The sequence below is a fragment of the Colobus angolensis genome, unplaced genomic scaffold (genome assembly GCF_000951035.1).
Source record: "Colobus angolensis palliatus isolate OR3802 unplaced genomic scaffold, Cang.pa_1.0 Scaffold298, whole genome shotgun sequence".
Classification (NCBI taxonomy): domain Eukaryota; kingdom Metazoa; phylum Chordata; class Mammalia; order Primates; family Cercopithecidae; genus Colobus; species Colobus angolensis.
In genome coordinates, this window is record NW_012116243.1 from 2,898,846 (window position 1) to 2,923,335 (window position 24,490).

Consider the following 24,490-nt stretch of genomic DNA (forward strand, 5'->3'; position numbering starts at 1 on the left):
CAGGGGAATTGCTTGAACCTGGGAGGCAGAAGTTGCAGTAAGCTGAAATCGCGCCACTGCGCTCCAGCCTGGTGACAGAGCAAGACTCCGTCTCAAAAAAAGAAAAAAGAAAGAAAGAAAGAAAGAAAGATTTTACTCAAGTATCCTAAAAATCAAGTTACCAATCTATTGTCTAATAGGCAGGCAAGGTATTGAATATATTACATTAAGTACCTACAACTTGATAAGATTATTCTAACATTGCTCAATTTCAGATATTACCTTCATAATTATAATGCCATTTCTGTATATATATTTATTTTTTTAAAGATGAAATATGACTAAATGGTTAATTCAGAGATAGCTTGGTGATGTATTATCAATGTACTCCAAACTGTACTATTATGGGTATGTGTTTCATCATAAAACGATATAAAATGTGGCTTAAGAAGCAAAAATTTCTCCAGGTTCCACCTTCTCCATGTCTTCATTTTCTATTTCTTTAAGTTTCTTATCTTCCCCCCTGATGTTTGGCCTCTAAAGCAAATTAATGACAATATTTACATAAAGGTGGTAGGATCTTAATTATCCTCTTCAAATAACTACCTTTTCAAATATTAAGCTATTTTTGCTTAATAATACGCAAAACTTAATCTGGAGACATATGATAGACAAAATAACACAAATATCCCTCCCACCAAAGATATCTATGCTCTAATATGTTACCTTATAAGGCAAAGGGGATTTTGCAGATGTGATTAAAGGTATGGATCTTGAGATGGGGAGGCTATCCCAGGTTATCTGAGTAGGCTCAATGTAATCACTGGAGACCCTTATAAGCACAGGCTTACTCAGAGAAAGCCAGAGAGATGTAATGGAAGATACAGGAGATGTTTCACTCATGAAAGGGATTCAAGATACCTTTACTAACTTCAAATATTGAGGAAAGGGCCAGAAGCTAAGGAATATGGGCAGCTTTAGAGTTGGAAACAGCCCTCAGCTGACAGCCAGAAAGAAATAAGGATCTCAGACTTAGAACCTTAAGGAATTTAATTCTGCCAAAAAACCTGTAAGAGTGAGCAAGAAAATAGATGCTCCCTTCAGAAACACAGCTGACATCCTGAATTTACCCTGGTGAGGCCTGTGTCAGACAGGCTTCTAACTTACAGAATCATGAAATAATAAACTGGTGCTCTTTTAAGTTGCTAAGTGTGTGAGAATTTAAGTCAGTTCAGCTTAAACCCCAAGAGAAGAACAGACACTTGAATCTCCACTGAAAATGTTCTATATTTCTGCTGTCTGATATAGTAATCACTAATCACTTGTACCTACTGAGCACCTAAAATGTGACCAGTGTGACAGGGGACCTGAACTTTTAATTTTATTTAATTTTAAATAATTTGCATTTAATTTTTATATCTGCATGTGGCTAATGGCTACAGTGTTGGACAGGACGGCTCAAAAGAATGGTCGTTGGAAGGGCAGGAGGTAAACCTGTCAGGCAGTACTCACACTCTCTTTCCACCTCAGCTCCCAATCGGAGAAGCTACACAGAGAGAGTTCACAGAGTCACTACTCAATGCTGTCTGAAGCATGCTGCCCAACTATGGAGATAGAGATAGCTGTGACACGCAAAACACAAAAAGGTCCACAACAGCAGGTAAATTCTTTCTAATTGAGACAGCAAGTGTATGTAACAGCTTCTTCTAAGGGCTAGGTTGTAGGCATTCGTAAAGGCAGAGCTTCAGGAAAAGCTCTCTGCAATTGGCTTATCAGGTAAGACGTCCAAGGAAGTCACGTCCAGTCCAGTATGGGACTCAGCAAAATGATGCTCCAGAACAGAGGCAGGACAAGCAAAGAAGAAATGGGTTCTCCAAAGTTCCTATTCAATAACAACACGTTAAGGCTTTCAGCAACATCAGAACATAATTGGTACTTGGCAACCAAAGCACACAGGAATGGACTCGTTAAAACAGACCTTTCTGGCTCTCTCAGTAGCTTCAGGCAACTGATCAGTCAGAACCTTGGTCAACTCCCTCAGTTTCCCCTTCCTCAGGGTTTGCCTTACTAAAATAATTATAATCAATACTAAGCCCAGGGCTCAAAGATGAGCTGTTTGGGCTGCAAACATCGCCCCTGATTCCTATGTCTTATCTCTCATTGTAGCTAACTTTTTTTTAAGTATCTAAAAGTACAAGAAGAAAAGAGACAAATAAAATACAAAATAAATAGCAAAATAAGTTTCTATAACTTTTCTGACCTCACTAGAATTCACCTAAGGGAATAAAGGGCTGATATGAATGCTCTTTGCTATGCGTTCCTCCTTCCCAACACATGATCTGCATGTGGTGGGCACAGAAATTGAAATCACCCACAGTCATGGCTGTGCTTGGAGCAAAATGGAAGGCCAACATCTTTTATGAACAGGAGACACCAGAAGGATGGCAATGTACATTTATCAACTCACTAGTTCTGTGTGTCAGGAGACCAGACATGGCTTAGCTGTGTCCTCTGCCTAGGGTTTCTCAAGGCAATCAAGATCTCAACTGGGGCTGTATTTCTTTCTAGAGCTCAAGTCCTCTTACAAGCTCATGTAGTTGCTGGAAGAATTCATGGGATGGGATGGGATGGGATGGGATGGGATGGGATGGGATGGAATAGGATGGCAATAAAATGAAAGAAACAATGGTAATGCCAAAAAGCACAAGTCTCAGACTCAGTGTTTTTTTGTTGTTATTTTTCATGAGAGGAAGGAAAATAATAGCCTGAAAGCAGCTATGGAAAGCAAAGAGGATCCTGCCCTCACCTCCTGACCCTGAGAGAAATACACTGAGAAAATGTGGTAGGCAAAATTCTAAGATGATCCCAATGGCCTGTGCTCTATAGTAGTCCCTGCCCCCTTGAGTGTGGACAGGACCCACGATTAGGATGGAAATTCTCCTTATAAAGCAAAGAGATTTTGCAGCTGTAATTATGGTTCCTGATTAGTTGACACTGAATGAATCAAAAGGGAAAGTATCCTAGGTGGGCCTAACATAATCAGTTAAGTCCTTACAAAGGGTCTAGAGGTCAGAGAAATTATCCTGCTTGGCCTTGAAGAACTAAGCAACTGTGTTGTGAAAAGGACTGTGAGAGGCTTCTGAGGATTGGCAACTGGCTGAGGGCCATCAAGAAAATGAGGATGTTAGTTCTACAACCATGAGGAACTGAATTCTTCCAGCAACTACATGAGCTTATAAGAACACTTGAGCTCTAGAAAGAAATACAGCCCCAGTTGACATCTTGATTGCCTCGTTAAACCATAGGCAGAGGACATAGCTAAGCTATGTCTGTCTGGTCTCCTGACCCACAGAACTAGTGAAATGATAAATGCACACTGTTTTAAGCTGCTAAACTTGTAGTAATTTGTTGCGTATCAGTAGAAAACAAATACAGGAGGGCTGTGGGGAGGTTGTATTGCTGAAGAAAAGTCAGGCTTCACTCAAGACAAGGGGAATATCCTTGCCCACTTTAAATGCTGAGGCTCTCTGTCCTTCTTCAGACACTTATGCTCACAAAAGCACAGAGTGAGAGGCTTAGTCCATTCAGCCTTCTCTTCTAGGTTCATCTTCAGCTTCCAATAAAATACTTCCTAGAAAACAGTCAGTTATGATGTGGCCACTCTTGTCAGAAGAAAGAGAAATAGAGAGAGGCAGAGAGGCCAAGACAGAGACAGAGACAGAGAAAGATACCTAGAAAGCGGGGAGGTCTTCCTAAATTTCTTAAACCGACCCTTACTCATGGGAAGATGGGTTTAATGGAAACACTTTATGGAAATATTTGCACAGCTTCTGGCCTTTACTCAATTCATAATTGTCAATAGTCACGTACTTCCACATATATCTTAACACAGGTTAACTGTCTTTTCATGTTCCCTAAAGTTTTATTTTTCACAAGATTTTGCATTAGGGCTAAAGAAGTGGATAAAATGGTTTCACTAGTCAAGTTTTCTTGTTTTTGATTGAGCAAAGATGAATTTGTATGTGTCAAGGATCTGAGTCACTGTTAAATTTGATAATCCTCATATTACTGTTCCCCACACTTCTATTTTCTACCTAAAAATCACCATTTTTTAAAATCACATTGTCTTTACAGCTAACTTTCTTTGTAGGGCATTTTTGATCCCCACACCCAAAAAGTTTTTATAACTGTTGGAAATACACTGTTCCAGTAACATGTAAAAAGAACCAGACAGCCCTTGAGAACTGCAGATGCTAGGCAGCTTTCTGGGCTCATGTGCTGATAGCAGCCCCATGTTGGTATCACCGGAAAATAAGAAATAAACTACATTAAATGGACCTATAGGGCTGCCTGAAAATACTTTGACATATGACTCTTAAACCTATAAACATTAAGGATTAATTTTGCTATTTGTAACTATATGCATATGTGAACTACTGAATAGAGCCATACTAAACACACATATAGCATGACTTTATTTTCCCAATTTATCTTTTACCATAGTTTCTAGGAAGATTCAAAGTCACAAAAATGTTATCCAGCTACATAAATATCTCCTACACATGCATATTTGGGGTTCTAGCATAGCTTCTGATATGGAGTTTCTATGTGAATTCTTACCTATCTCTTGGCTTCCTTCATTGTAATGCATCTCTTCATCACAACAGTTTGAATGTACTTAATGCCACTAAACTGTACATTTTAAATGGTTAAAATAGTATATTTTACGTTACATACATTTTACCACAATAAAAAAATTCACATATCAACAAGAAGATGGTGAGAGCATACAATAAAAATTGTATAGAGAAGAAAATATAAAGCTGCTTGTGCCAGTTCAGCCGAATAACTTATCAAATTGCAGATACTGTATAGAGAGATGTTGGCAAATCTAACCTATTTTATAGACTTGTGAAAATCCAAAAATTTCTAAACTTTGAGTTCTATTTGACTCTCGAACTTTTAGAAAGCTTGCATCCAGGCCTACTCCTCACAGTAAGGTAGACCAGATGACAGATGACACTGGGCTACTTGTGACTCTTACTGCCCTGCATGTACTGTCCATAAATAAAACATTTCTCACTCTTCCAGTGGAGCACAAATGTATACATGAAGAAACAGGTTTATTTGAGCTCTTAAGCTCCAGGCTTCTACAGGGATCTTAAAGACTATTTTACTCTTGTTTTCTCATGAGCTGACAGTCACTACATTCACATGGCCTTCCCTATAACCACTTTGGCCAACTCAACTTGAAATATGACAGTATCCAAAGGCAGTTCCAAGAGACTAATCCCCAGTAACCAGCATCATTACAAGACACAAAACTAGCATTTCTATGAGATGTGGTATTTGTATTCAAATCTCCACAAACAGTTCTGTCAAATTCATCACATTTCTTTCTTCACTATGGGAATTTCATAACGGTGCCCTCCAGTGTTTCATGAAAAGCTACCTAAAATAATCCTTCATAGTCTCAAACAGATAATTACATTTAGGAAACTGACATTTTAATTAAACTTACTTTCCTTATAATTCACTGGTAGTTGTGAGTTACACAAATCACAGAGGATTTGAATAAGCAAAGCCTTACAATCAAGATCTAAATGTTTCACTCCAATTTTTAAATATTTAGCAAAGTATTTTAACAGAAACACAAGTCAGAATGTAGAATATGGGAAATCATCTTTCAGTTTAATACTGCTTTTTTAAGAAAACAACGTGACATCTAATTAATTCATGTTAAAGATTAAAATTAGTCAATGATTGGTATGGCCATGTATGTATTTAAATATAAAATGAGACACTAAAATGTTACCTAGGAAACATAGGCTTGGTGGATTATAGAAAGACCTCAAATGGCTTCCAAAATTTCTTAAGGCCCTACAAAAGTTAAAAATGAAACAAAACCCTCGATTGTAAAGATTGACTGAAGTGGATGAACTAACAAAAGAGGACTCACAGTACCTTAGCATAGGCAGCATGGATGTTCTATCACTTCAGGACTCAGACCTTGAGAAGGTCTGACATCTACACTTAGAGAAGGACTTGGTTGGACAAGGGAGGGAACAAGGCATATACCTTCTACTCATTAACTAGGCTGGAACCTCAGCTAGTGTATTAAAATGTAATAAAAATCTAAATAAGCCACATTTAGGACATTAGGTAAATCCTTCCCAGCGTCTGAGCGTAGAACTGAAAGGCTCTAGATAGCCTTAAAGCTTCACAGAGACAACAACAATTTCTAGTACTAACTATGAAAACAGGACTTCCAGGGTCTTGGAATTAATAGTAGCTACGATCTTAATTCTCAGGCAACTTCTGTATGTATTCTCTTTCACCCACTGACTTCTTAATCACACCGGGCTTTTGTTTCTTTGCATTATTTTCAAGTGCAAGGTCTGTTTGGTTTTGCCATTCTTCTACTAGATCTGACATTATTCTCCATTTTATTCATTCTGTTTTGTTTTCTGGGACATTTTACAGCCCCGCTTCTCCTCAAAGCTGTCCCTTCTAACTCCTTTTTGTCATATCACTAGCCAGATTAATCTTCTTGAAATAATTTTGATCAAATCTCCCACCTTCTCCAAAGCCTTTAGGAAACAAAAATATTTCTGCTGCAAGAAGGAATCCCAGAGCTTCCCTATCAAGGACCTTCACTGTCCATCCCTACCACTCCCTGAAATCCGTTAAGCCAACTCGAACCTCTTTCCCCAGATTTTGAGAAGTTGTTCTCACTATGCTAGGTGAACTGTGCTTATTATTTTAAAACTGCTCTCACTTCACTTATTTTACTCTGATAACTTAGACATATCTGTTCTCCTCTCCCTTCTTCTTATTCCACTACCTGGTTCAAATCTCATCTTCTTCACAAAGCCTTTTTGATTAATATAGAGAGGAAAAAATAAAGTCTTGGAAATATAATATACTTGCCTTAATGCAACTAGGCAGTTCCCAACATATCTATGCTCTTTAAATGGGGAGTCATTAATTGGCAACAGCTACCAAGGAACCAGGCAACAATCCTTCCTTCCTGCTACAACCACTTAGGAATGCCCTCTTTGACTTCTCTTCACCCTCCCTTATCTGATTCCTTCCTTCTCCCCTCCAGCCCTTCCTAAGCTGTGCTGCTCAGGATCAATCTCTTGTCACAAACATTTGAAATCTAACCTTAATGCTTAAGCTGGGCCTAATCTGAGTCTCTGAGGTAGTAGTTGTGGTGACTTTTCATTCATTCATTCACATTCATTTAAATGTTTCCTGAGCACCTGGCTCTAACCTTGGCTCCAAGTTAGGATAACCAGGGAACATAAAAAAGAAGACTGACGGCCAGGCCCCATACTTAGAGATTTTGATTTAATTGTCTTGGAACAGCGTGAGCCATGGGTATTTCTGAAAAAGACAGCCAGTTGATCTCAGCCTGGACTGGTAGCCACTTCTCTGGTGCAGCGCAATTGATATTTAAAAATCCAGTTACTGGGCCAGGCGCGGTGGGTCACACCTGTAATCCCAGCACTTTGGGAGACCGAAGTGGGCGGATCATGAGGTCAGGAGATCGAGACCATCCTGGTTAACATGGTGAAACCCCGTCTCTACTAAAAATACAAAAAACTAGCCGGGCGAGGTGGCGGGCGCCTGTAGTCCCAGCTACTCAGGAGGCTGAGGCAGAAGAATGGCGTGAACCTGGGAGGCAGAGCTTGCAGTGAGCCGAGATAGCACCACTGCACTCCAGCCTGGGCAACAGAGTGAGACTCTGTCTCAAAAAAAAAAAAATCCAGTTACTGAAAGTACAAAAATAATTTGTAAAGCTTAGTCTCTTTAATCACTCAAAAAATGCAAAAGGTATTATTCATGTAGTCAGTAACTATTGATTAAGCAGCTATTGTGTACTAGGAACTTTCTCTAGCTGATAAAAATACAGCAGCAAACAAAAAAGCAAAAATCTCAGTCCATAGAATGGTTATATTCCTAGTTGGGGGGTTGCAGGGGGCAATAAATAAAATAAACAAATATGTTAAAAGGTATTAAGTACTATAGAGAAAAATAAAGCAAGACAAGCTGGGTAGAGAAGAGAGAGAGGGAAGATGGGTATAATTTTAAACAGGCAGTCAAGGATAATCTTACTGAAAAGATGATATTTGCGCAAAGATGTAAAGGAAGTGAAGGAGCAAACAAAACCAGGCTGATATCTGGGGCAAGAGTTAGGACAGTGCAAAGGCCCTGAGATAGAAACTGGCCCAGGGCTTTGGAAGATGAATAAGGAGCCAGTGGTACTGCAGCAGAGTGAATGGAATGAAAACTAACAGGAGACATGGTCAAAGAGGAGAGCTAAGAAGGACAGATAGCACAGGGTCTTGTGGGTCCTGTAAGGATTTTAGCTTTTGCTCTGAGAAATTTGGGGAACCTCTGGAGGGTTTTGAACAGGAGTGGACCATGTTCCAATTTAGTTTTGAAATGATCACCCTAGCTTCTGTGTTGAATTCAGAACATAGATCCAAGGGTGGAAGCAGAGAGAAGCTATATTGAATTAATCCAGTCAAGAGTTATCAGTGACTTGGACCACTGCAACAGCAGTTGGAGGTGGTATGAAGTGATTTTGGCCATTACAGTATTTGAAAGTAGAATCAACAGAAATTTTTTGACAAATATCTTATGGGGCATGAGAGAAAAAGAGGAGTCAAGGACGATTCCAAGAGTTTTGGTTTGAGCAATCAGAAAATACCATTGCAACTAACAAAGACAGTTTGGGGGCAGGCAGAAAAGATAGTTTTCTTTTGAATATGCTATGTTTGAGATGCCTAGATAACCAAGTAGAGATGTCAAATAAATTTAGGAGCCAGTAGCACATAAATGACATTTGCGCCTCTACATTTAATATATAATTGTATTAATTATATATAAATGTGTTAAATTCATTAACTAGGTACAAACAGTAGTCTTACAATTTATAGTGAATAAATTTTGAATTAATTGATTGAATTAATGTGCAGGCATACATTGTCACAGTAATAAAATAGAACACAAAGAGCCTAGCCCAATCCTTAAAAAAAAAAAAATACATTTATAACAATAGTGTCCCCCAGGCCATCTGAGGCAGTTACAAGGCAGAATTCATTTCCTTAGTCTACAACAGCATAATTCAGCCTTCACAGCCCTCTGTAAAGCTACCTGGGATGCCAGCATTCAGAGCAGGAGACTGCCCTCTGTACACCCACTGATGTTGCTTATTCTTTCACCATGTTGTTAACCAGGCTGCTTTATAATCTGGTCTAATTTAAGTGTATGTTCCTTCCACTAGAGTCAAAAGGAAGCTATTGCAGGTCAGGACCATGTCTTACTCACTTTTGTGTCGCCAGTGCTTAACACAGTATTAGGTGCATTGGACACATTTATTAAAGGCTTAGAACTGAATGAGTAAGTTTGAAATCAGGATCAAAACTTTAGATATGACTTTATTTATTTAAGTTTCCAGAAATCAGTTCTCCGTTCTCTTAACTCCATCAAATGCAGGATCTGCAGCTCTGAGGCTACATGCTTTTAAAGTTCTTTTATTTGAACATAAAGTTAAGTAATATGTAAACATTAAATAATAAAACACAACCTTCTCATAGCATACAATTAAAGGTCATTTCAGAACAAGAAGCATAACGATTTCTCTATTTACATATTTGTTCTTAAAATCCAGAACTTTTTTTTTAAGAGCCTCTGTAAGTTATCAGTTTGAAGTATGTGGCAGGAATTTTTAGTAGTTCACCAAAATTTTAATCACTGTCTGCTGCTGCAGAAATGTGAGTTTGTTAATTGGATTTCTGCTTCTCAATATACCAATTCAGAATGGATGCTCTGCTCCTCCTCTTTCACTCTGGCAGTCACAGAGTCTCTAATTGACTTTTTTTTCTAGGACTTTTCTTTCCACCAAATCTCTTTCTTTCCTCCATATAAGATTTCTAGAGCTCATAACAAACTACAAACAGCACTTAAAGTTAGCAACGCTAAGCAGCCTTGTCACTTTTTTACCCAGCAGGAGCTAAGAATGAAAATTTCCCTTCAATTAAAAAATAAAATATTCACACTGCTTCACTCAAAGAAGAAAAGAAATAAAAGCTTAAGTAAATTAAGGGTAAATTAAGTCAAATGTGAATGCAAGCAAGAAGAGACTGCTTCAACTAATTGAAATGGTTGTGTACTTCATTTCCTCATATCAAGTTCAGAGATCTACAAAAAAGGAGACAGTTCACAAAATTTTGAAGCAATTTCAGTCACTTGCACTCATGGATCACACTTCAAAGGGTCAAAAGTTTTCAAAATATATTCCAAATGAAAGTTTTACAATCTTATTTTTTAAAGTAGTGAAATAACTAAAATGCCATTAGCCCAAGACGAAAGCTTACCATATCCAAGCCAAGTGACCTGTACACTGGCCTCTTGATCTTATACTGTCTATTAAAGCAATACAGTCAAATCATTTCACTCATTATTTCTAAATGTGTTAAGCTGAAAAGCAAAGGAATGACAGTAATGATTTTTAACTTAATGCATGTTCTGTCATATATTTTTATTTTCTGGCATTCCAAAAATGTTACAGAAATGTTGTGTCTACACTCTCAAATAAAATATCTTTTTTTCCCTGGTTTACAGTATGCAACTGGGACTCACCTTCACATGGAAAATCTCATGGCCTTACATTCTCATTTATTGGTCTCAACTCTAAGTTAATGAAAAATGCCTAAACCTTAATTTCAGAAATCAGTTTTTCCATTCTGTGACCAGCTACTGTTTCAAAGACTGGATGAGAAAATTTCGTCTTTTGAGTCAAAAAGCTGTAGTGCACAGGATGATGCACAGATGTAGTGCATCAGCTGAGCCACCTGCAATCTTTGGGTCTTTCACACTATCACAAAAAGATTCTCTAATACATGGAGAAACACCATGAGGCCCCCGTCAACAGGTCCCTATGGCTTCTCTCTGTAGAAGGATTACTGCATAGACCTAGAACACTCTAAGTCACCCAGGAAGAAACCAAATAACCTAGGCATTCAGCAGCAGCTTTCTCTCCTTCTAATCTTAAGCCATTTTTATGATAAAAAAAAATTACAAAATGTATACATAATTGTCCCCCAACCCGTGCTCCAAAGTCTGCAAAGAAAGTCACAAGTCTAATATTAATAATCTAAAAATAAATCAATCGGGTCATCCATTGTAGTGAAACAGGAGTCACGGACTATGGTCCTAAAATAAATAATGATGCATGTTTGAAAAAAATAGTATTTCTTCCACAATCTTCAGCAATGTACTTGATTTCACTTTTTATGGTTATTACCAAAGTGCTCCCAGTCACCTGTGATGGATAGTGAAGGAACGAACACTTTCCAGGTGAGAAAAATCTTAGAAGAGTCAAACATTTTAAAGGGCAGGTACGGATTCATATTCGAAATCCAGGTCAAGAACTCCCCAAACACTGAATCAGATCCCATTTGTTTCACTTAGTTTTACACTGTTCTATAAACAGTTCCAAGAAGCAACAGCATTTGGTCCACCAAGTATTTCAATTTGGAATTAGTAAGTTTTACTTCCTGACTTCTGTAATTACACTCAATTTTATAAGCTGGAAGTGAATGAGCTAAAATTCTAGGTTAATGACTGTGCTACAGGGAGTATATCAGTTATCAGTAAGAAATGGTAATCAGAAAGATCTCTATAAAGTTTTCCTTGATATTAAACAACATGGAATATGAAATTATTAAAGATGATAAAAGTATTTTTTAAATGAGGTGCAAAAATTTGTAACTTTGATTTATATATTAAAGCACTACTTTCTGAAACAAAGAAATGTCCATCTGAAAAACTGCTCTCTCAACCAATTTTAACCACCTATGAATTCAAAAGCTTCAGCCAATTGAAATAAAAAAAAAATAACAATATCTAGTGTACATCTAAGGTAGGACTTTAAATATCAACTTATCATTTACCTTAATATTGCATACTTTGGGTCACTTATACCTTCTCACACCAATACAAAAACATTACCAAGATTTTTTAAAACAAATAAACAAGTACAGACAGGATAATATGAATTGTCTTTAAACTGTCAATCAAAACTATCCAAGATACAGTTTCAAATAACTAGTAACCGATAACTCAAATAACTAGTTCACAACAGTTAACTTCTTTAGTCAAATATTTTTCTTTACATTTGCTTCTATAGATTGACATTATAGATTACAGCACTGAGAAAACATTTCAACTCTGTTGTTGCTAGGAGCATGTGTGAAAATGATCTTTCTATAATTAAGCAGCTAGCACTCCCCCCTATTCTCGGAATTCATCATGAACTTGTAGCTTTATTATTCTTAACTGTCATGTAACTGCCTGAGCTTACGTTTCTAGCTACAGCTTTTCTGGATTCAGGACGGTAGTATAGAGTTAGTGGTAGTCTAAGAAAGAGTCAGGTCTAATTTAAATCTAATATGTTCAATTCTCTGCTTGCGCTTTGATGTCAATTGTTCCAACATTCTCTTAAAGAAAATAAACATCAATTCTATTGTCTTAAATGTGATTTCATGTAAGAAACCCAGAATGACACAGAAAGGAAGATGTGTTAGTCAAGGTATAATTAGGAAAACAGAAACTACTGTAAATATGAAATTACACAAAGGAAATTTCATTAAGGGAATTAGTTATTTTGGTGAAGGAGAAGATAAGAAGACAAACTGGATATGGTAGTGTAAGCCAGAAACTTAGCAACAGCAGGGAACCACCAGCATCCCAAAGCTGAAGACACAAAAGGAAGAGTCAGTGTTACTGGGACCCACAAGCCACAGTCAGTCAACACAAGTTGGAACTGCAGATCAGTCCAGGGCTGGAACCATGGAGGAGATAGAGGTGTTGCCAGAAATGCTACCTGAGTTAGGGAGGGAGAGAGAGAAACATTTATTGTAGCTTCTGCCTCCCTGCGGCATTCCTGTCTCCCAATAAATGCAGCCTGCAAAGTGAAACCCCCACAGAATATAGATACAGAAGAGCTTGCTTAGAGAGAAAAAACGTTCTGAGGGCAAGGAGGCCTGGTTCTGAGGGCAAGCAGCATGAAGCAAAAGAAAAGAAGGAGGAAGGCGGGCACAGGTTTCCAGCAATGAAAAGAAGCACAGTCACTATAACGGGAGTTCTTTATAACAATCCAGAGGCCGAGACGGGTGGATCATGAGGTCAGGAGTTCGAGACCATCCTGGCGAACACGGTGAAACCCCGTCTCTACTAAAAATACAAAAAACTAGCCGGGCGAGGTGGCGGGCGCCTGTAGTCCCAGCTACTCGGGAGGCTGAGGCAGGAGAATGGCGTGAACCCGGGAGGCAGAGCTTGCAGTGAGCTGAGATCGGGCCACTGCACTCCAGCCTGGGCGACAGAGCGAGACTCCAGCCTGGGCGACAGAGCGAGACTCCGTCTCAAAAAAAAAAAAAAAAATCCAGAAACAGGAATAATTGCCAGAGTATTCCTGTACTTTGTACTTTGCCTGAGAAAACCACAGTGTTGCCCACGTTTGTTTTCTTCTTTGAGCCAGATGAAAGCTGCTTTCTCAGGCACAGGAATATTGTTTCACTGTTAAAGATTCAAGATTGATAGTCAATTGCATGTTCAAAAGGGCCTCTGATAAAACACAATAACCAAGTATTTCCTCTAGTGAATATAACAGAGAAAGTTCTACTGGGAAGCTTTCTCTTGGGACAAAAAAAAAAACTGATGGCCAATCATCCCACTGGGATACAATCAATTGAACAGAAGTCCACAGTGGGGGAAGCAGCTATGCTCCTGAAGGTTTTGTAAATACACTGTGATCAACAGCTTTTGTGTAAATGCCTGTAATACCTCTGGGCTAGAGAGCAAACATGTGAAGAGCTCAATTGCCTTTAGTCAATGTACTCTATTGGACTCTATTATTGGGCAAGTATGTCAAGAGAAGCGGGAGCTCAAAACCAAACTCTAATCCCAAAATTATTACAGAAAATAATAAGTAATAACATGTAGGCCCAAATTCTGCTAAAATATTGAGGTTCCAATCTAAAATTTCACAACACTCTACTGTCTCATAAACAACTACCTTCTAACAATTCGTAACAGGGATTTACTATGAAAATGAATTCCCTATTTTTAAAGAATGAAACTACGATAAAGACACAACATAATTTATCTTGCTTTCAATATCCAGGAGCCCCTTTAGAATCATGGAGAATATTTTCAATCACCACTATAGACTTCACACAACATTAAACAAAATTGCAAATAAAAAGATAATACATAGATTCTCTGGATTAGCTATGATTAACAATTGGTGCAGTGTGAATGTATGTATTGTGTTGAAGCATGCATGTAAACGAATAAACAATACATACACACACAGGTACTTCCCTGTGGCTGATTGTGGCAGATAAGATCTGCCCAGGTGCAGTAAAAATGGTTCTGAAATAAGATAGTTTAATTATTAAAAACAAAATATAGTTAAGTATTTTATACATGTACAAAGCAATGGCCTATAACTATCAATGTTTTTAATCAATTATGCTTTTTAATTTATTGGATTCTATCTAACCCTGTAATTCTCAATACATGCTTACTTCAAGTTAATAAATGAAATCTGCTTTTTTTTCTCAGTAGTATATTTTCTCATTAAATTAAATTATTAATTTATTCTCATTAAGCTCCAAACTGGTTTCTCTAATTCAGGCAGTCAGTTCTGCTGATTTAGAAATGGGACTCCTTTCATATTCAGGAGCCTTTATGTATAAACCACAAGACTAGGGGAAATAGAGTGACACCAATCCTGAAATAAAATTTCTGCCACAAACACTGTGAATGAATTTGAAAGTAAAAAAAAAAAAAACAACAAAAAGAATGAAAGCAACAGCTCATAATCTCTTTCTTGGATAAAGACTGACCTCATGTGTTAGAGACCAGATAAAATAGAGCTGAAATCCTTTTTACAAGAGTATTTTCAACAAAACCCACAATTTACAAACAAGTATGTGATAAACATTCAAAGAGTGGACTGAGGATAATATAAGCAAAGCAAAATAATATTTAAAATCTAAACCCGTGATCCAAGAAAGGCTTTTTCAAAAACAATTGCCAATTCTCTTCATTTTATATTTATATGTTTATGTTAAAGCATGAAGCCACCATTTTATAAAAAGATAGATGCCACAAAGAAACTTATCAACTTACTTTATTTGTTAGGACTTTTACAAACTGAGTCATTTGAAAGATGAATTCATTTATTTTACTAGTGTGATACTGACACATATTGCCATTGAAGTTGCTGAAATGAAAACGTAGCACAAACAAATACACATTACAACTACAGTGTAAGTAATAGAGTTATAAAATATAAAAGATTACCCTCACTGATCAGGTATTACTGACTAAACAGCATGTACAAATAAACGTGGTAAGTTTCTATTGCTTATGTAGATGTTGTTTATACTAATTTATAAAAACACTGAAGTCACTAATTTGGGCAATAATAATAAGGTAGAAGAGTATATCCCAGTTTCCCCTTAGCCAAGGGAGATGCAATCCAAGACTACCAGGGAATGCCTGAAACTGAGAATAATACTGAACTCTATCTGTACTATATTCTTTCCTATATAGTAACAGGAAGGTAGCATATACAGTACGGATATGCTGGACAAAGATGATTCACAGCCTTGGCAGGAGGGAGTAGGACAGTGCAAGATTTCAACACACTACTTAGAACAGCTGCAAGTTTATATCTGAAATTTATCATCTAACAGTTTCAGCCTATGGTTGACTTCAGGTAACTGACGCCTGGGAAAGTGAAACAGCAGATGGTGGGATCTATTGAATCCCCTTATTCAGTCTATTGCTACAGTATGAGTTCTTTAAAATGATTTTTTTTAAAATACTATTTTAGTTACACAGTGCATTTAACTTAAACCAATAATTAAGCAACCTTTAATGGGTCAGCAGGAAAAGAAAAAAAATTATACAACAAACAGTAAACAAACATAGTTATTAATCTTAGCATTCAGCACTGGCACTCAGGTGGAAAAAAGGTCACAAAGTTTTTAAGATTTATTTTCATAAAATTATTGTATCTTATGTTAATGAAAGAATATACGTACATCAGGACTAACAAGTTATGAAGAACTTTTGTACATCATGATGAATATTTTTTAATTAGCATTTTTTTTTTCGTTTTTCAACCACTTCTTTAGTTATATGCCAAGCACTCTCCCTCACGCAACCCTAGAGGTAGGTAGATGCTATTACTATCCTTGTTTTACAGATGAGGAAACCGAGGCAGAGAGATTAGGTGACTGGTCCTAGGTCATACAATCAGCAGTCATGCAGTTAGCTTTGTTGACAGCAATAAATGCTTTGCTGGCCTTGGCAAACTTATGAGAAAAAAAGAACAATTAGTGGATCACATCAGGCCTAGATAATCAACGCTTATATTCTCAACACTTGATTTTTGACACAACTCTTAACTGTTAAAAAGCCAAAAAGAACCAAAAGCATGGTCATCCAACAAAACCCTTTCATAATACTGTACTCACTAGGTCATATTCATTAGGGAATATTTCAGAGCTGAATGAATTTAAGAACATATTTTTTTCATCTCAGAATACCACTCAAGCACCTATAATTCAATCAGAAACAAATGCAATGATAACCTATGACAAAGCGGCAATATTACCATTTAAGTAGTAAAACAGTATGTTGTTTCTGTAGAGTAAGGCAATGTAATCGGTTGTCTGAAAATTTAAAAGGCAAGAAAGTTAATTTTTCATTTCTAGTCCCTGAATAAACAAAAAAAGGAAGATGAAAATTGAGTTAGCTGCATGAATGAACATTCTTTCAGTTATGTTAAATCAATTGAAAAAAATCAATTTTGTTTTCCTTAAAAACATTTCATATTTCCAACCATAAGCACTTTTAAAATATGTGCTTTTCTTGAAGTTCTTTAGATGTGATTATGATACAAGAAAATATCAGGCCGGGTGTGGTGGCTCAAGCCTGTAATCCCAGCACTTTGGGAGGCCGAGACGGGCGGATCACGAGGTCAGGAGTTCGAGACCATCCTGGCTAACACGGTGAAACCCCGTCTCTACTAAAAAATACAAAAAGTTAGCCGGGCGAGGTGGCGGGCGCCTGTAGTCCCAGCTACTCGGGAGGCTGAGGCAGGAGAATGCCGTAAACCCGGGAGGCGGAGCTTGCAGTGAGCTGAGATCCGGCCACTGCACTCCAGCCCGGGCGAAAGAGCGAGACTTCGTCTCAAAAAAAAAAAAAAAAAATCACAAGTTTTATTCAGCTGTCTGTTACCTTCCTAAGGAACTCTGTTTTTAAAAAACAATATAAAACAAAACTCAACCAAACCCATACGCAACATACCCCAAATATTGTTAATGTTTATAAGCTGTTGATAAATACTATAAATATAAATAAAAATTCTCTACCATCTCAATAGTTATTTAATATAAGGTCTTTTCTTTTTTGTTGTTCTTGTTGTTTTTTTTGGTTTTTTTGTTTTTTTCCTTTCAGAGACAGGATCTCACTGATTGCAGTGGCAGGATCATGGCTCACAGCAGCCTCAAATTCCTGGGCTCAAGCAATCCACCCACCTCAAGCCTCCAGAATAGCTCGGAATACAGGCATACACCACCAAACCCGGCTAATTTTTTGTAGAGATGGGTCTTACTATATTAATAGCCCAGGCTGGTCTTGAACTCCTGGCCTCAAGGGATCCTCTCATCTCAGCATCCCAAAGTACTGGGATTACAGGCATGAGCCATCATACCCACCCTAAAAAAAGGTCTTCTTGATTACTGACTGAAATTATTTGTACTGATTTGATATAAATAAATACACAAGAGATTTGTGACATTATATTGATGAATCTACAGCATTTTAAGGCTTACCTTTGAACTACATGTAAAAATAACTTGCCATTTTTGGCATTTCAGACTACAGGTAGCGTATTCAACTGAATTTTAAAATAATATATGTTAATACATATTTTCCTAAGCATTTTCCATGTCATTACATATTCTTGAAAAGTATAATATTGAATAGTACAATTTTATCATGTTAGACTAACATGAACAGTTTTAATTTTTTGACTCCTTAAAAGTTTTTTTAATCATTATGGAAATTTTCAAATATAAACAAAAGTATTGAGAAGGTATAATAAATCTTCATGTCTTAAAACCTAGCTCGATTATCAAAATTTTGCAATTTTTTTTCTTTCAGAAAAAGGGTCACACTCTAGTTGCCCAAGCTGGAGTGCAGTGGTGTGACTAAAACTTACTACAGCCTCTAACTCTTGGGCTCAAAAGATCCCCGAGTTTCAGCCTTCCAAGCAGCTGGGACCATAGCATGTGCTACCATGGCCAGCTAATTTCTAAATTGTTTTTTTAGAAATAGGGTCTGTTACTCATCTCCAAAAGGCACATCCTTTATTATACAAGCCATCCTCCCACTTCAGCATGCCAAGCATCTGAGATTACAGGCAAAAACCACCATGCTGGCCCAATATTTTCACAATTTTTGTTTCCTTTATTGGTCTATGCACTTTTGTCTTTTTCTTGTCTTTAGTCCCTTTGTAATACTTTAAACCAAATCCCTAGTACTGTGTCATTTTTACCAGTAAAAAAAGTATGTGCCTCTTACTGATAAAAATTTAACAAGCATAACACTATCATTCTTGACAAAACTAACAATAATACCTTATTATCATTCAATGACCACTTCACATTCAAGTTTTCTCAATAATCTCAAGGATATATATTTTAATGTTTTGTTACTGTCAGGATTCAAGCAAAATCTCCACATCACATTTAGTTATTTTGTCTTGAGTGTTTTCTATAAAAAGATCTCTCTTTCTTTTCTACAATATTTTTTCCTTGGAGAAACTGGGTCATTTGTCTTAGACAAATCTGGATTTAGTGATTTTTGTGTGTGTGTGTGGTATTATTTAACATGATGCTTTAATTCTACTATTTCATGTAAATGGGTAAATATAGAGGCAGATTAGATTCAGGCTTTTTTTTTTTTTTGAAGACAGAGTCTCACTCTGTCACCCAGGCTAGAGTGCAGGGGCACAATCTCGGCTCACTGGAACCTCTGCCTCCCAGGTTTCAAGCAATTCTTGTGCCTCAGCGTCCCGAGTAGATGGGATTACAGTCAGCCCCCAGCCTGCCTGGCTAATTTTTGTATATTTAATAGCAGAATACTACATAAGTGATGCTGAGTACTCTCTACTGCATCACCTCAAGAGTACTTAAGGTCTGCTGTCTCACTTTTCTTCATGCTAAAATTGATCAGTGAGTTAAATGGTATCAAATTCTTCCCTCCATTATGATATTCCTACATGGGAATATCAATCCACATATAATCGCTTTTGCTTTCTTTGATGATGATGATCACTGCCTCGGTCCATTATTTCAAGATAACTGTAAAATTATAATTTTCTATTTCTATCATTCTTCTTTCATTTGTCACTAGAATCCTATTCAGAAAAAACTTTCCCTTATGAATTATGTGGTTACTTTTTTGTAAATCCTATAAGAAAAAAGGATAAATATGAGATTCTCATTTTGTTTACTCATTTTTAGAGTAATAAACTGCTGCCTTGTTAAGTTCCAAAAATGACCGATAAGCTTTACTTTAAAAACAGCTTTACTGAAGAAAAACTGAAATACCAAAGACTGCATATACATATTTAAAATGTATAATTTGGTAAGTTTTCCCACATGCACCACGAAATATTTACCACAACCAACATAATATATGTCATCCCCCAGTCATCACATGCTCCTTTGTACTCCTTCCTTTTTGTTCCTCTCTCCTCCCTCCCCTCCCTTACTGGTGAGCTCTTTGTACTAGAATCATTTGCATTTCTTAGAATTTCACAGATGAAACAGAACTCTTTTTTTTCCATCTGGCTCGTTACACTCAGCAAAATTATTTTGAGATTAATCGATGTGATAGTATGTATCAGTAATTCATTCCTTTCACACCCTATGTGGTATCCCATTGCATAAATATACCAGATTGTTTATACGTACAGCAACTGACAGAAATTTGGGTGGTTTTAAGTTTGGGACTGTTTCTAATAAAGCTGCTATATGGATCCATGTCTTTGCATGTACATGTGCTTTCACTGATCTTGGTAAATACCGAGTTGTGAAATGACCATATCATATAGCAGGTACACATTTAACAGTTTCAGAAATTACTAAAGTGTTTACCAAAGTAGTTGGACCATTTTACATTCTCACAATATGTAAAATTGGACCACAGGTATGTGTAATCGGACCACATACCTATGATATAGCTTAATCCATCAGTTAGGCATGAGATTAATAACTAATAATAAAATAGAACAATTATAACAATACACTGTAATAAAAGTGATGTGAATGTGGTCTCCCCGACCCCCTCAAAATATCTTCTTGTTTTGTACATTGGGTAACTGATACCACCCACAGGAAGTGAAACTGCAAACAAGGGAAAAGGGACTCTCCCCTAAATTTGCATGAAATTTCCATTCATCTATATTGTTGAATTAATAGAGGGTTCTGGTTTTTCTAAATTCTCACCAACAACTGATATGCAAGTTTATATTTTATTATTATTATACTTTAAGTTCTGGGGTACATATGGCAGAACATGCAGTTTTGTTACATAGGTATACATGTACCATAGTGGTTTGCTGCACCCATCAACCCGTCACCTACATTAGGTATTTCTCCTAATGTTATCCCTCCCCTAACACCCCAGCCCCCAACAGGCCCTGGAGTGTGATGCTCCCCTCCCCATGTCCATATGTTCTCAATGTTCAACTCCCACTTACAAGTGAGAACACACGGTGATTGGTTTTCTTGTGATAGTTTGCCAAGAATTATGGTTTCCAGCTTCCTTCATGACCCTGCAAAGGACATGAACTCATCTTTTATATGGCTGCATAGTACTCCATGGTGTATACGTGCCACATTTTCTTTAGTATATTATTGATGGATTTGGGTTGGTTCCAAGTCTTTGCTATTGTGAATAGTGCCGCAATAAACACACATATGCATGTGTCTTTATAGTAGAATGATTTATAATCCTTTGGATATATAACCAGTAATGGGATTACTGGGTCAAATGGGATTTCTAGCTCTAGACCTTTGAGGAATCACCACATTGTCTTCCACAACAGTTGAACTACACTCCCACCGACAGTGTAAAAGTGTCCCTATTTCTCCACATCCTCTCCAGCATCTGTTGTTTCCTGACTTTTCAATGATTGCCTTTAATGATCTGGTGTGAGGTGGTAGCTCATTGTGGTTTTGCTTTGCATTTCTCTAATGACCAGTGATGATAAGCATTTTTTTCATATGTCTGTTGACTGCATAAATGTCTTTTTTTGAGAAGTGTCTTCTCATATTCTTGGCTCACTTTTTGATGGGGTTGTTCTTTTCTTGTAAATTTGTTTAAGTTCTTTGTAGATTCTGGATATTAACCCTTTGTCAGATGGATATATTGCAAAAATTTTCTCCCATTCTGTAGGTTGCCTATTTACTCTGATGATAGTTTCTTTCACTGTGCAGAAGCTCTTTAGTTTAATTAGATTCCATTTATCTATTTTGGCTTTTGTTGCCATTGCTTTTGGTGTTTTAGAGATGAAGTTTTTGTCCATGCCTATGTCCTGAATGGTATTGCCCAGGTTTTCCTTTAGGATTTTTATGGTCCTACATCTTACGTTTAAGTCTTTGATCCATCTGGAGTTGATTTTTGTACAAGGTGTAAGGAAAGGGTCCAGTTTCAGTTTTCTGCATATGGCTAGCCAATTCTCCCAACACCATTTATTAAATAAGGAATCTTTTCCTCATTGCTTTGTTTGTGTCAAGTTTGTCAAAGATCAGACGATTGTAGATATGTGGTGTTATTTCTCAGGTCTCTGTTCTGTTCCACTGGTCTATATATATGTTTTGGTACCAGTACCATGCTGTTTTGGTTACCGTAGCCTTATAGCACAGTTTGCAGTCAGGTAGCATGACGCCTCCAGCTTTGTTCTTCTTGCTCAGGACTATCATGGCTATGTGGGCTCTTTTTGGGTTCCATGTAAATTTTAAAGTAGTTTTTTTCAATCATGTGAAGAAAGTCAGTGGTAGCTTGATGGGGATAGCTTTGAATCTATAAATTACTTTGGGCAGTATGGCCATTTTCACAATATTGATTCTTCCTATCCATGAGCATGGAATGTTTTTCCATTTGTTTGTGTCCTCTGTTATTTCCTTGAGCAGTGGTTTGTAGTTCTCCTTGAAGAGGTCCTTCATATCCCTTGTAAGTTGGATTCCTAGGTATTTTATTCTCCCTGTGGCAATTATGAATGGGAGTTCACTCATGATTTGGCTGTCTGTCTGTTATTGATGTATAGGAATGCTTGTGATTTTTGCACACTGATTTTGTATCCTGAGACTTTGCTGAACTTGCTTATCAGCTTAAGAAGATTCTGGGCTGAGACGGGGTCTTCTAAACATATAATCATGTCTTCTTCAAAAAGAGACAATTTGACTTCCTCTCTTCCTATCTGAATACGCTTTATTTCTTTCTCTTGCCTGATTGCCCTGGCCAGAACTATGTTGAATAGGAGTTGGGAGAGAGAGGCATCCTTGTCTTGTGCCGGTTTACAAAGGGAATGCTTCCAGTTTTTGCCCATTCAATATGATACTTGCTGTGGGTTTGTCATAAATAACTCTTACTGAGATATGTTCCATCAATACCTCGTTTATTGAGAGTTTTTAACATGAAGTGGTGTTGAATTTTGTCAAAGGCCTTTTCTGCATCTACTGAGATAATCATGTATTTTTTGTCATTGGTTCTGTTTATGTGATGAATTACATTTATTGATTTTCGTATGTTGAACCAGGCTTGCATCCAAGGAATGAAGCTGACTTGATCATGGTGGATAAGTTTTTGATGTGCTTCTGGATTCGGTTTGCCAGTATTTTATTGAGGATTTTCTCATCAATGTTAATCAGGGATATTGGCCTAAAATTTTCTTTTTTTTTTTCGTTGTCTCTCTGCCAGGTTTTGGTATCAGGATGATGCTGGCCACATAAAATGAGTTAAGGAAGATTCCCTCTTTTTCTATTGTTTGGAATAGTTTCAGAGGAAATGGTACTAGCTCCTCTTTGTACTGCTGGTATAATTCTGCTGTGAATCCATCTGCTCCTGGACTTTTTTTTGGTTGGCAGATTATTAATTACTGCCTCAATTTCAGAACTTGTTATTGGTTTATTCAGGAATTTGATTTCTTCCTCCTTTAGACTTGAGAGGGTGTATGTGTACAGGAATTTATCCAGTTCTTCTAGATTTTCTAGCTTATTTGTATAGAGGTGTTTATAGTATTCTCTGATGGTAGTTTATATTTCTGTGATCAGTGCTGATATTCCCTATATCATTTTTTAATTGCATCTATCTGATCCTTCTCTCTTTTCTTCTTTATTAGTCTGGCTAGTGGTCTATCTATTTTGTTGATCTTTTCAAAAAACCAGCTCCTGGATTCATTGATTTTTTGAAGGTTTTTTTTCATGTCTCTATCTCCTTCAGTTCTGCTCTGATCTTAGTTATTCCTTGTTTTCTGCTAGACTTTGAATTTGTTTGCAGTTGCTTTTCTGGTTCTATTAATTTTGATGTTAGGGTGTCAATTTTAGATCTTTCCTGCTTTCTCTTGTGGATATTTAGTGCTATAAATTTCCCTATACACACTGCTTTAAAGGTGTGCCAGAGATTCTGGTATGTTGTGTCTTCGTTCTCATTGGTTTTAAAGAACATCTTTATTTCTGCCTTCATTTTGTTATTTACCTAGTAGTCATTCAGGAGCAGGTTGTTCAGTTTCCACGTAGTTGTGCAGTTTTGAGTGAGTTTCTTAATCCTGAGTTCTAATTTGATTGCACTGTGGTGTGAGAGACTCTTTGTTACGATTACTGTTCTTTTGCATTTGCTGAAGAGTGTTTTACTTCCAATTATGTGGTCGACTTTAGAATAAGTGCAATGAGGTGCTGAGAAGAATGTATATTCTGTTGATTTGGGGTGGAGAGCTCTGTAGATGTCTATTAGGTCCTCTTCGTCCACAGTACTCAAGTCCTGAGTATCCTTGTAAATTTTCTGTCTCGTTGATCTGTCTAATATTGACAGTGGGGTGTTAAAGTTTCCCACTATTATTGTGTGGGAGTCTAAGTCTCCTTGTGGGCCTCTAAGACGTGCTTTATGAATCTAGGTGCTCCTGTATTGGGTGCATAGCATATATATTTAGGATAGTTAGCTCTTCTTGCTGCATTGGTCCCTTTACCATTACTTAATGCCCTTCTTTGTCTCTTTTGAGTCTTAAGTCTGTCTCTTTTGGTCTTAAGTCTGTCTTTCTTTTTTTGAGATGGGGTCTTGCTCTGTCGCCCGGGCTGGAGTGCAGTGGCCAGATCTCAGCTCACTGCAAGCTCCGCCTCCCGGGTTTACG

At 37.2% G+C, this 24,490-nt stretch overlaps 1 protein-coding gene across 1 annotated transcript in view; it reads right to left on the minus strand.

Moving 5' to 3' along the window:
- Positions 1 to 24,490, minus strand: part of FBXL17 (F-box and leucine-rich repeat protein 17) — a 551,136-nt gene that overhangs the window by 332,314 nt on the left and 194,332 nt on the right. The gene's annotated exons all lie outside the window — the stretch shown is intronic.